We start from the raw sequence: 12479 nt of genomic DNA on the forward strand, positions 1-12479 counted from the left end.
TGCTTGCCTAGTTGCAAGTCAGCTCTAGTCTATTGACTAAAGCAAGACTCTAGGCACAAACATTCCTGGCAATGCAGGTATTTTGGATGCACTCATGCATTCTACCACGCAGAGGTACCCGTGACCCACAACACCATCAGGGAAGCTCCAATGTGCACAGAAGGACCTCCCCTGTGCCAGCACAAGTAGGACAGCCCGGTGTGCAGTCAAGTGTATAATGGATCATGATGTCCTCTTGTTTGCTCCTCAGGGAGTGTTAAGATGAAGCAGACCATTTGCTTGGGGAAGCTCAAATACACAGCTGACTGCCTGATGAGGGCAGAGGAGAGAGGGAGTGAAACAGAAGGAAATAGATTCAACTTTTGGGGCCAGAGGCTTCAAGGAAAAACAACTTTGCATGCCATTTTCTGCATAATTTTCTGCTCTATCTTTCACTATGGCAAGTTACGTTGAAGGACATTTGGGAGAGGGGGAAGGGAGGAGGTTCCAGTGGTTTGTCCAAATCAGAAAGGGCTACTTTTTAGGTGTAAGGTGTATTCCAGCACCATCTGGAAGAGTGCTGCATGAACAATGCCCTACAACTTGATGTGTACACAAGATGCCTTAACCAGGATGCAGAGGAATCACCAGAGAGGCTGACAACTTTGAGACTATGTCCATGTTAGAGTATGTTGGTTGTTGGCTTAACTATAAAGACTACTAACAATGAGCTGGGTTTATTACAAGAGACTGGCAAATCCAGTGGAGGTAAAATGATAGTGTTTTCAAAGATGTGTTATTTGTAGTTCCTTACTCACAAAATTTAGGCCTCCCTGTCGCCCTACTTGATTTTTTCTTTTAATTTTGAGGATGTGCTTCCTGCCAGCAAGTGACAAGAATTGCGTTCTCTGGTTTTTATTTTTTCAACATCTTTTCTTTCATTCTGTATTTTCTCTATTGCTACTTCCTGTATTTTTTTCCAGCTGCTCACTGGGGACAACAGAAAACTTACATGCTGCCACACAACTGTTGATTCCCCCTTTAAAAAGGAAAGTATGCATTAAAGATGCAAAGCTGTTTAATTTTTAATGTAGTGGTTAGGTAATTGTTTTTATACTGAGATGCCATTAAAACAACCTGCTTTTCATTCCCCTACTAACCTGGAGAACAACCCTAATGGCGACAGAGATGCAAAGCACTTAGAGAAACAATATTGTTATTTTTGCTACTACCTCTTTCTCTAGCTATACCATTTGATTAAAGTAGGTCACTCATTTACATCAGACATTACCTGTGCTCCAGCTGCTCCATTTAGAAAAGAACAATTTGCATTTTAAATGACTTGCAAAATGTTTGCTTGCTGCTTCTTCCTGGAGTGATTCAACTTGCAACTGTTGAAGTCTCAAGTTGCAGTTTCTGTTGCATATTTGTCTTAATCTTCTAGATCCTGATGCCAGTTGTGCTGAGAAGACGATACTGTCTCCTCTCACTCCATCAGTGATGGGTTGGTACCCCTATAGACAACTTGCCCTGTCGTTTATTTTACCACCTCCTGATCCACCATTGTCAATGCAGGATCTGTTAAGAGGTGATATTTGTAGAGACCCTTCTAGCTAAGGGAAATAAAATAGCCTTCCTAAAAGCAGCTTTGGCAGTGGCTCATAAAATGCATCTGTTTGTTATTCTAGATAAGTACTGTACGTATCTTGATAGTATAGTGAGGCTGGTAAGGCAGTCCTCATGTTTATGCTGCTTTCTTACCCCCACTCCTTCCTCTGCTAATATCATATGCTGAAAGAAGCAGCTTTCTGGTATCACTTTACAGTATTTCACTTCATCAGCTGTGGTCCAGTTTATGAGGACAATATATTTTAATTATTTTCTTCTTAAAGCTGGCCTTTTGTTTTAGGGTTAGTGGTAGAAGATTACTTAATTTCCCTCTCTGGCCTGTCACGCCACCTGTTGTTTTATCAGGCCTTTACCTTCCAACTCTTTTTACTTCTTAACCCTGGGAGGGATAAGGTGATCCTCATCACTAGTAAGAGTGGCACAATCTAGACATTTGGTTTAGACCCTGAAAAAGCGTAATGTCGGTGAAGTTCAGAGCATCTGTGGCAGCATAGCCTGTGCATCACTTCAGCATCATGGTACGCCCCACCTGACAACTTGCTAGTTTGCCAGAGCATCTCAAGGACTTTAGTCTCCTAAAATTTCAGAGCAACACTAGAGCCACTTGAAGAAAGCTGCTTGAATTCCATACCTTTAAGCAGCCTTCCATGTTTAGTGAATAGACTTAAACCCACCTCAAATGTGGATCAAATTAACCAAGTTTCTTGACTTGCCCAGCGTAGAAGGGGACTGAACCGCTTTTGAAACAGAGACCTTGTTCAAATGCTTTCCCAGAACTTCTCCAAAATCTAGATTTGGTGGCTATGGGGCTGAAGGCATCTCTCTGTGTGAGCAGTGAGACCCGGGGTGCAGGGTGAAGGCAATTGCTGTTTCATATCAACCACCTTCATGCTTTGATTGTGAAGTGGTAATGACAGTTTGTGATAGCCCTCGGGTATCAACCTCAGCTACTGCGGTGCCTGCTTGTCCACGTACACAGTGTGCAACTTGCTCTCTTTTTAGTGTTGTGGTTTTTGTTATACAGACTTGCCTTTTGTTCCGAAGGTGATGCTGTTTGTGGTGAGGTACATCTTGATGAAATGGGAAGTTCGCTGCTCAGACCAGAAGTCAAAAAACCACCCATTTCTCCACTTCAGGACTGACAATGTCATACTGTTGCAGTTCCTCTTGAGGTCTTGCTCTTTAGCAAGAAGGAGAAGTTTCAGATTCACTCCACTGCTAAGAAGTGTACCTTGCAGGTAGAGAGGTTTCCATTCCTTTCATGCTTTTTTTGGTGTCTTTCTGATGACAGATTTAAAAATAAACCCAAATACCCCAACCACCCACCAACAAAAAACTACCTGAGAATTCTGGCAGCAATTCATCAATACCTCAGGCTGTAACTTAGATGCTGTGTTACAGCAGAGAGTGAAAGGCCAAGTGAAAGCGACAGTCCTGCCTCAAAACTTGTACATCCCAGGATTATTTGGGGAATTTTGGGCTAGAAAACTGATAATGAGTAATAGCTATAATGCCATCTGCTGCTGACACTGGAATAGGGTGGGTGAAAAGATGGCTTCATATCCACCAGTTAAGTGAAGAATTGGGGAAGCTTTCATGTAGTGATCAGAGCATCAGAGTGGCTGATGCTGGACAGGAAGAAAATTTATGATTTTTGGACTTCTTTGAGCTTTTGATGATTAGAATGCTCCACTTTGCAAACTTAACAAATGTCAGATTCTCTTCTTAATAGACAAATTTTCTGGTTGATGCAAAGGAAATGTTTTTGACAGCTGAATGTGCCTGAGAATCTAGGAAGAGCGAAACCCAAAATACTCTCACTGTAGATATTGATGATTATGTAGGGGAATGGAATATAGGGAAAAAGGTAAATTTTGTGTGGGTAGGTAGGTAGCTGTTAAGGTTTGCCTGTATTTCCCTCTGCACTTGTAGTTTTATTTCCCAAAATGACTAGATTCCAACTTCTTGCATCTAATTTCCATATCCACCAAGCAAGAGTCCTACCAAGGTCTATGGGAGTTGAGTCCAGTGTTTGTGAAGAAGACATCAGATGTGTTTTGGGAGGGCAGTTAGAAAGGTGGTGTTTTCACTCATCAAATGGGGGTGAGAAGGGAACAGCCTCGTGATGTGAAAGAACACTCATAACTAAAGTAGCCGGGCTTGGTACATAGTAAGAAAATATGGGAGCTATGGAAAAACATCATTCTCCATTGTGTCAAGCAAGACTTGTTTACAACATAAATCAAAGTACAGAATTTTACAAGAAGCCCAAGACAGATAAATTGGGGTAGAAAACTATAGTAGGAGTTAAGACAAATAATTATTCTTGGGAGATTTAGAAACTAGACTCAACATGACTGTATAATTTCCAAGAGATTGTGCAGCCTGTTCCTAAGTCCACATTGATTTTTTTCCATCAATTTGAAAATTTAAACTATCAGGAAGAGGCAGCAAGCATAACTATATGCAATTTGAAATATTCATATAGAATTGAAGTATCCATTTCTTTGTAGTGATCTGGAAACATGCTTAGACCATTGTCCCACAATGTTAAATCCCATTCTGGTCATCTTTATATGTAACTTCGAGTTTTCAGAAGGATCCTGAGGACAAATCCAGGTATCATAACATTTTGTACTGCATACATTGAGAAAGTTTAAGTCTGCCTGAAAATTGGATTAGTTTATAAGATTAAATGTGCAGGTAAGAAGTGTGTACCAGAATACAGTAAGCCATTTCTAATATTAGCTGATACCATCCTGCATACAAAATAAGAATCTGCCTGTTTTACACTGGTCTAAAAGATATTATTTCACACCAGCTCTTACAGGATAACTGGAGTAGGTTCTTGGTATTAGTTTAGCCTGATTAAGAGGGAATGCTGGGAACACTATGGGTTAGAAACACAAACCATGCATGCTATGTGCCATTTACACATGACCCGGTTTCTGGGACACCAACTTTACAATCAGATATTCAGACTTGGGCTCAGGCTTAAAAAATAAAAATAAAAAAATATGTGTTTTCTAAATGTAGTAATAATCTTCATGGTTGGCTAAGCAGCAATTGGACTGCAAACATTTGCAGCATAGGATTTAATGCCAATTTTGCAGCAACTAATCAGTAGCTGACTGTGGGATCTGTTCAACATTTTGCTGCTGTGTGTGTTTTAGTTTCTCAAGGCCCTTTGGCACTTAGCACTTCCTGCAGGTGTGTGGTTTCTAGCAAGTAACCATTTAATATCAGATCATGTGTCAAGTAAGAAGCCTGAAGAAGTGATCTAAAGAGTAGCTGAAGAAGATTTTTTACTCCTTCTCTAACCAAATCTAAACACTTATTCCAAAGAAGCATTTGGTTTGGTTTTAAATCTCAAATGTTCCATCAGTCAAATCTGTCGTTAGCATAAATCATTTATCTTTCTCCCCCTGTCCATCCTCCTGCTCTTTTTGCTGTTATTTCCTGCAAAAGCGGGCACTATTTAAGGTCAAAAGGCTGGGGATAGCTGGCAAGTTTTTTAAGGGCTGGTGAAGAATCTACATTTTTATTTAGTTTTGCTTTCTGAAGTCAGAACCTTTTCAGTGCCAGAGATCCTGTAGGATTTCATTTTTCAGTAACAGCAGTATTAGTCTTGCTGTTGAATTTTTAGTAGTTTTCATTTAACACACTTTAGCGTAAGGCAAAGATATCTTCAGTGGTAATTTTTTCTATTTTTTTTTTTTTTTACTTTCTTTCTTTCGCCTCTCTCTGGCACCCCCCACCCCTCCCACCCCACCCCCCTACCCCAGCATGTTGTTATTTTTTATAGATGCAGAAGTTAGTTTTTCTCAGGTACAAACCAAATGGTAAAAGAGGAAAAATATCTAGAAGAAAATAAAAAATCTTGGGTTTAGTGTTCTGAGTTCAATCACTTTTCACTTTATCTTTGAAACTGTCAGTCTTAAAACCCACCACAACAAGGAGTGCTGTTGCTTTTCATTTATGTGGAAAGCCCTGCAATCTTCCTGAAACACAATCAGAGTTTGCAGGCAGTCAACACTTCCCTTGGTGGTGAGATGAGAAAACTTGTTCCGCACCACACGGCTTTGATGCAGAATTGGACTTTTAAGGTATTGTGTTGTATAAATCCTACAAGTGCCTTTGGCGTTGTTATGATTTTTGATACTTGAAAGGCTGAAGCAGTGAAATATTAGTAAATTAAATTAGTATAAAATATTTAGTATAATGGGCTCAGAAGCTTTGGCACTGCCTTAATACATCCTGAAGCCTCAAAGCCACTACGCCTAGCAAGTCTGCTGTGCCCTCAGGTAGAGGATTTCATAACGAAGTGGAGCTAAACTGCAGCTTAAACCACAGCATGCTGTGGTGGTAAGACACTTTTCTACCCTCTCTCGTCTCTCTCGTGCTTCTTTTATATTTCTTCATTGCCCTTCCCATTTCTCATGTTGTTGTTGGCCCTATTCAGAGAAATGCAGGGCCTGGTGTGCTGGGAGGAAAATGTGGAAGAGGAAGTGTTCCACCAGAGAGAGCAACACGGCGACTCTTCACATGCTAAAATACTGTGTGTAAACAGCTTCTCTTTGAAATAATGATCATATTTTTTTGCTAAATGTTTTATTTTTTTTCAAGAAATCGTAGCATTCAATAGTTATTTTTAATTAAGTATGTATTTTATAGCTCCACCTACATTTTTTAACATTTGCACAAGTAACAGTACCCAGAAGAAAAGCTTGTCTGGGGAGAGTGGACAGTGGAGCAGTTATTCCTTCCCTTCAAGTTCAGACATGACTTCAGTCTCGCACACAAATTATTGGCTTCCGCTTAGGTAATTTGCCCAGTCACCCAGTACCACACACTGTATCTGTTAGCTGGATGCATCAGTCAGTAGCTGAGTTTTGGCACCTTTACCTGAGCTGTTCCTATCCAAACTATCCCGGAAATAAGGCACTCATCTCTCTCCCCCTTTCACCTTCCCTCACCCTTTCAATTCTCTCTTCCCTACTAGCTTCTTTTCTTTATTCTCCACAGCTTTCAATAAATCTCATTTATATTGTGTTCATAGCCTACATACCACTTCTGATGATCCTCTCTTTAGGTCTGGCTGCGTATGTGTCTGGTTCCATCCTGTCCACTCAAGTCTGATGCACTGAGATGTGAACAGACTAGGAACCTGCAAACATTAAGGTTTTTTCCTGGCTCTTCTGGCTGTCACTTCTGACTGATAAAGGTCAGAAGTTGTACAGGCTGAGCAGAGGTTCATTCAGTTTTAGGAATTCCTTGGGAAAGGAAAAGAAAATCTCCTAAAAATTTTAAAAAGAACCCCACCCCAAAACCTAAAAGGGTTGCTGAATATTAGGAATGGAGAACTGCTTCAGAGCTTTTCTAAGAAAAAGCTTGGCATGGTGGTAAGGATCAGGAAAAGGCTGAACTCTGGCATGATCCTTACATTATTTGAAGCTCTTAAGTTAGCTGAAGTTTCTTCGAATACGAATGTTTCCTGATGAAAGAAGAGTTTTGTGAAAATCAACATTTTTGTAGAAACAATCCCATTTTCAGGCATGTTTCTGCAGTTTCCGGAGAAATATGACAAAATCTGAAAATGGTAAACCATCACTTCAAAAAATTAGTCTGAAGTTTTTACAATTTTTCATCATATGAAAATCTGATGTAGAAGGGGTTTTTTTTCCTCTGCTTTAGGGAGCAGGAACACGAGTGAAGGCAGCAAAGTAGTGTCAGAATCAACCTGGCACAGAAATGTGATTATTCTAACAAAAGGCATCCAGCTATGCAGGGCAAGTGTAACCACTGCCACTTTACCTTTGTAAGGCTAAATCATTGGATATCAAACCATATAAAGGCTCTAATGCCTTCTTGAAATAAGAAGGATGTTCAGTATTTCATAGAACCAGACTCTGAAGAGCTCCATGCCTCCAGAGCATTTATGTTTGCTTTTTCTGGTTTTGGGGGGAGAATCACAACTTTTAGGATACATCTGTGACTAATATACACAGTAACAGAAAATTACAGACACCAAGTAGAACTGTTGTAGAAGTATTGTTTTGTATCATTCACAAGCACAAGTAAAGAAGGGGTTGTGGTGCATTTGCAGTTGAATGTGTCCTAATTGCAGGCCTTCTTTGTGTTCAAACACAGGCAGCTATATTTAAACTTCGTGAGTGAAAGGATAATTAGCAGTCATCCACTTGCCACTTTTTTCTTTAGTTCCTCTGTTGCCCAGTGCCAGGGCTGACAGTTAACGTTAGCAGTTTAAACCACCAATGAAACTGTTAACTTTCTATCTGTAAAAAAATGAGCAGTACCAAAACGCAGCAAGAAAAGGCGGCATCTACAAGACATAATTCTGATTTTATTTTATTTTAACTTTTTTCTGATTAAAAGCAATTTTGGCAAGCTCAGAAGGTTTGGATTCAAAATAAATTACTTATACAGCCAGAGCGAGCGTAATCCATGAGGGACCGGTGGACACCCAAAGGATGATGTGAACTGCTCTAGCCCCAAGGATGAAGCGTGGCATGCCGATTTTGTTACTTGGCCTATAGGTACTTCTGTTTGTGTTTCTCTGAGTACACTCTTGACTCTGTATTCTTAGGAGTGGGCTGAGAAGGAGTATTACAGCTCCTCAGGGGCATAGCATCTTTCTTCCAGCGACTTGATTTTTGAGCCCTGACCATTTAAGAAAAAAAATAACAGTGTCTTCCTGTTATGCCTTGCTGCAGACAAAGCTCAATGGCAATCGTTCACACCATGTTTATTTTTGCAAATAGCAAATCCAAAAAATATGCTACTACACAGCTATTTAAGTCTTTGGAGACACATCTGCTATGAATTTTTCCTTATTCTTTGGAAGTTGAGATAAACAATGGCTTTTGATCTGAAAATAGCAAAAATCATTTGAGGGAAAGATTTCCAAAAGATCGATGCAGTAATTTGCAGAGCTTTCTCTTATTTATACAGTCAACTTTGGATTTGCCTAATGGGATCTTCACATGGTGAAATGGCAAATGTATAAATGATTTCACACTCACAAGCACAAAAAAAAAAAAAAGATGATTTGTGCTCACAAGCCAACAGCACCCATTTCACTCTGTGGTACAGATGTTTATCACTGGGCAAGTGGTACATGAGCACATTGCACTACAGCTTGCACATTTCATGGTCTATCAGAAAGAACATCTGAAAGCTACACCCTTTCAGTGCAGCATCTGTCAGATCTGGAGGGAAACAGCAGAATGAATGGTTTTCTTTCAGCTACAGGGGTGAAAGACTTTGGAGAGAGCTTGGGGCTTCAGACGTGCTTGCTGCCCTTTTTTGGCTGTGTCAAAGAGCTCTCCTGATCGTCACCAGATCCTGGAAGAAAGTTCCCCCCCTTGCAGCTTTCATGGGGACAAACAAAGCCTTTCATTCAGTGCCTGCCTCGGTCGCAGGTTTGACCATCCTTGGGTGAGGGAAGGTGGCACACCATCTCAGAATCGCAAAGTAATTTCCTAATATCAAGTTACGCGTTGCTTTGAAAGGACCCTTAATTCAAGCTGGGTTAAGTAAAATGCAAGCAAAACCACTATTTTTACAATGTCTAAAATAATGCAGTTGCCAATCTTCCAAAAAGAGAAAGGAAACATCACTGATTGATAGTGAGTGCTGGCAAGATGTCTGTAACGGGTTTGCTAAATTCAGGTGGAGAAAGACCCATCAGACTCAGTCTTTTTGTCAGCAGGCTAACTAAAGATTTTCTATACTTTTCTTACATCTTCTATGAAGTTTGTAATAATATTACCTGTTTTGAATGGTTTTGCATTTCAGTGGAATTGTTGTAATTTATTAAAATTAGAAATTATTGCAAGCAACACACAGGTTGGTAGCACATAAAATCCTGGTGAGTGAAAGTAACTTGGTGGAGCACACAGCTTTTGCAACTTTATTGCATTATTGTGTAAACTCTGTGAGGGAAAAGGTATTTGTTCCACTCATTTTAGGCCAAGATTGAAAAAATGCTGTGAGCATAGGAGGGACCATGACTAAAAGAGGCTTCTTGGGAGTGAGATTTATTGGGCTGGGGAATAGTCTCCCAGGAGGAACAGTGAAAGCCACCCTGCTGGAAACATTTAAAACCAGAACTGGAAACTCACTAAAAAGTATGTGAAAAGAAGCTGTTTTGCAGTGGCAACGAGCAGGGTCTTTTGCAGTGATGTTTGTATTGCTTTGTGTTTAGGCCAAGTCAGGAATGACAGTGGGAACACAGGAATGAGCATACAAGCTGTCCACCTGCACCAGACACACTGGGCTAAGGAGATGAAGATGGATCTTGCTTTCTGTCTGGACAGAAGAGCCACAAGAAGAGCCACATTTATGTCCCCCCATCTGTGGCAGGATATACTCTCCACTTCCTTTAAAAGCAGAGGGAAGGGAAAGAGATGGGAAGGAATTCTCCTATGCAGCAAAGAAATAACTGGTAATAAATGAAATGAAAGGGCAAAACCAAAGGAAATTCTCCCTCAGTATTTTGAAAAGGAGTTGTGTTACATGCACTTTTACCCTAGGATTAAGATAAATATGTATTTAGATGAGCTTAGGTGAATATTTAGCATACTTAGATGAATTATAGGCTATGGGGTCTTGACAGTGAGAAGTGCATCTTATAAACAAGTTTTGTCTGCCTGCAAAGCCAATTGCTTTTTTTAAAGAAATTATATCAAAGACATTTTAATTAAGGTGCTAATTAGTGAAGTGAATTCTAATACTTATTAGAACTCCATACTTCTACTCCAGTGAATTTCTCAGTTATATATACCCCATAGAGGAAATAAATCCCAGAAAAATAAACTTTATGAATACCATGTATAAAGTAAATGAGATTTGATCCAAAATCTTTTTATACAAACATTGATTATCATAACAATGGGAGAGAGGGGAAAAAACAAAGAAAGAGTTCTGTAAACATCAATATTCGTCTTCCTCAGACTCAGGATTAGATGCCCCAAATTATGCACATTTTTAAGGAGGACCCAAGTTTGAAAATTAAAATGATTTCTGATTCTAATCCTTTTACATGTCAATAAAAGCTCTCAAAATATGTACACTTTTCAGTAGTCCTAATCTCCATTTGTTAATGGGAGCTTAATCTTTTAGAAACAGAGTTGTGTAAGAGTGGTGTTCATGTTTTGCAGCAATTGGGGATGACTGTGAAAGTGATTCAGCCAGTGTAATAGTTACAATGAGGAAAAATCAGAAGCCAGGTTCCATGGCATTTGGTAGATGCTAGATGTCTGTGGGATTCACTTTGATGCTGAAGATTCCTGCAATAAAGGCTAGTGTGGTTCAGGCAACCAAAATTCCTTGCTTGTCTACTAATGGAATGTGGTCCCTCTGTGGTGCTCTAAGGGATGTATGTCCCTAAGTGGATTGCTCTGAGCCTGGGAATTTCTCTAACAGCACTGAATATCAGCTGAGTCACGTGGATAGTGGGAAGCGAAATATTCTGCCACAGAACTGCAGGGCAGTTTTAAACAGGGGTGCATATTTTATACGTAAAATTGCAGTATGGGTTGTTCTGTTGAGAATTCCTGACACGCAAGGAATAAAAGCACATCAGGTATGCCCTGTCCATAGGCATTGATTCTTGTTGATTTATTGTTCTTGATGATGTGTGTATGTATATGAAAAAATAACTAAGCACCCTCAGCAAAGTCCAGTTCATTTGAATGATGTTTTTCTAAACCACTGAAATATAAGCATCTAGCTATCAGCTCTGAACAGACTTCAGTCACCGTGCTTCGGGGTTGCCACAGAAGGAGGGAGGGTTGGACACCCTCTTCCTTTCCCCCTTCAGTCTGTGCTGACATTTTTTCTCCCATTTCAGTGTATTTGGTGTAATGTTAGTAGGTAATATGGACATTTTGATATTTCAGCAAATGCACTGGCTTTGAGAAAAGGGAGAAGAGTTAAGCATTCTTCAATGGAGTATGTAGCTTGGGCTATGCCAGCATGGTCCAGCCAAGCCATTGCTGTGATTGCAACCCACTTGAGCTTCGCCTTCAGCTGCTGTGCAAGCCTCTCCTTTGAAATGCAGCAGTACACTGCTGTTGAAATCTACTGCAGTGTTTGCAGGCTTGTGATTTCATTGTGACTTTCCAGTGTTTAATTCTGTTTTGGTTTGGCTCTTATAGCCACATTCTCAGTTGGTTATTTTTTCAATGGCTGCTGGGCTTCCTTGGTGTTGAAAACTACTGAAAATACAATCCTGCCACGCTCAGGCATTCAGAAATTGGGAGAAAGAGACAGAAAAATCTATTGCTGTTTTTTTTTTTTCCAATTCTAAATGAAGTTATAGTATGCTTTCTATGTCATACTCATGTTTCTGGAGGCTTCATTCGTGATGTTGGTTTACTTGTGGCTGGCAGTGCTGCTATTGAATTCAAAGGGCTTTTTCTCAGCCTGAAATACATCGCTGCAGCTTTTATCCCAGAAACGCCTCTTCACAACGCTGAAGTGTTGTAAACAAACATGAGGTGACCTAAAGTTCAGTATCACACTGCTTTGCAAGGCAAAGGTCCCTTTGGGATCAGACTTGAGTCTTTTGAGTTCTAGCCTTTTAAGAAAATCCTGATGTAAGAAGGCATGAGATGAATTAACATGTGTTGTGATTGCCCAGGCTCAACAATGATCAAAATAAATGTGATATTGTTTTCCAAAGGAAATTAGCAAGGAGCAAGTAGAAAGCATCTACAGCAATTTTGTCCTTCTCCTGTGAAAGCCCTTTGAAGGTATATTTGATGGCATGGGCATCTCCAGGCAGCCTAGCTCCTAGCCACATAGGAAGGAGTCTCCTCATGGAATGAGAGCTCTGCTGGGCTGCT

At 40.1% G+C, this 12479-nt stretch overlaps 1 protein-coding gene across 2 annotated transcripts in view; it reads left to right on the forward strand.

Moving 5' to 3' along the window:
- PHACTR2 (phosphatase and actin regulator 2) overlaps positions 1-12479 on the forward strand; it is a 133974-nt gene that overhangs the window by 880 nt on the left and 120615 nt on the right. The gene's annotated exons all lie outside the window — the stretch shown is intronic.

Source organism: Strigops habroptila, chromosome 10 (genome assembly GCF_004027225.2).
Source record: "Strigops habroptila isolate Jane chromosome 10, bStrHab1.2.pri, whole genome shotgun sequence".
NCBI classification, from domain to species: domain Eukaryota; kingdom Metazoa; phylum Chordata; class Aves; order Psittaciformes; family Psittacidae; genus Strigops; species Strigops habroptila.